A 692-nucleotide genomic window follows, 5' to 3' on the forward strand; every position below is an offset into this window, starting at 1 on the left:
CGTCTTCTCATAGGATAAGAACACGCAGTCTCATGAATAATTTAATAGACACCGACGCGTCATCGATGTACTATAAGGCTTGTTTGAGATGCGCCTCGCCTCGCCTGAAATGTAGGCGGCTGCAGTGAGGTATATCGCGTTATTCTCACTCGTGTGCTGTGCTGCTGATTACCGTGATATGATTTAAGTTCTGTTGCCTTTATATAAAAATAAATATGATGAACAAGACACTCAAAGTGCTTGCTATTTAATTCCATACGGAAGGCGTATTTATCATTCATTTTTACTTTAAAACAAACATGTATTTTAGATTTTTATAGAAATATGACAACAATCACATATCTCACACAGAGATCACACTGTCATAGTGTTTGGGAATATTCAAGCATAATTTTAAATCACATGAAACCAGATAAAGAAATAAAATATATTAGAAGAGAACGCAGCATCAGGTTGTCTGAACCAATGAGCATTAAGCTGCGTCGTCAGTCAGTCGTTTCCCATCATGCTTTTGATCAGCACAGTCAGTGGAGAACAACTGCGCTCGACTGCACAATCCGACACAGCCGCCTCGCCGTCGCGAGTTTTTTGGCACAAGTCAGCATGACATCAGAGCAAGTCGGACGTAACTCGGACATATTTCTAACCGGCATGCATCTCGCGGTGATCACCGGTGATCGGTTCTGCGCAGA

This window comes from Sinocyclocheilus anshuiensis, unplaced genomic scaffold (assembly GCF_001515605.1).
Source record: "Sinocyclocheilus anshuiensis isolate Anshui unplaced genomic scaffold, SAMN03320099.WGS_v1.1 scaffold346, whole genome shotgun sequence".
NCBI classification, from domain to species: domain Eukaryota; kingdom Metazoa; phylum Chordata; class Actinopteri; order Cypriniformes; family Cyprinidae; genus Sinocyclocheilus; species Sinocyclocheilus anshuiensis.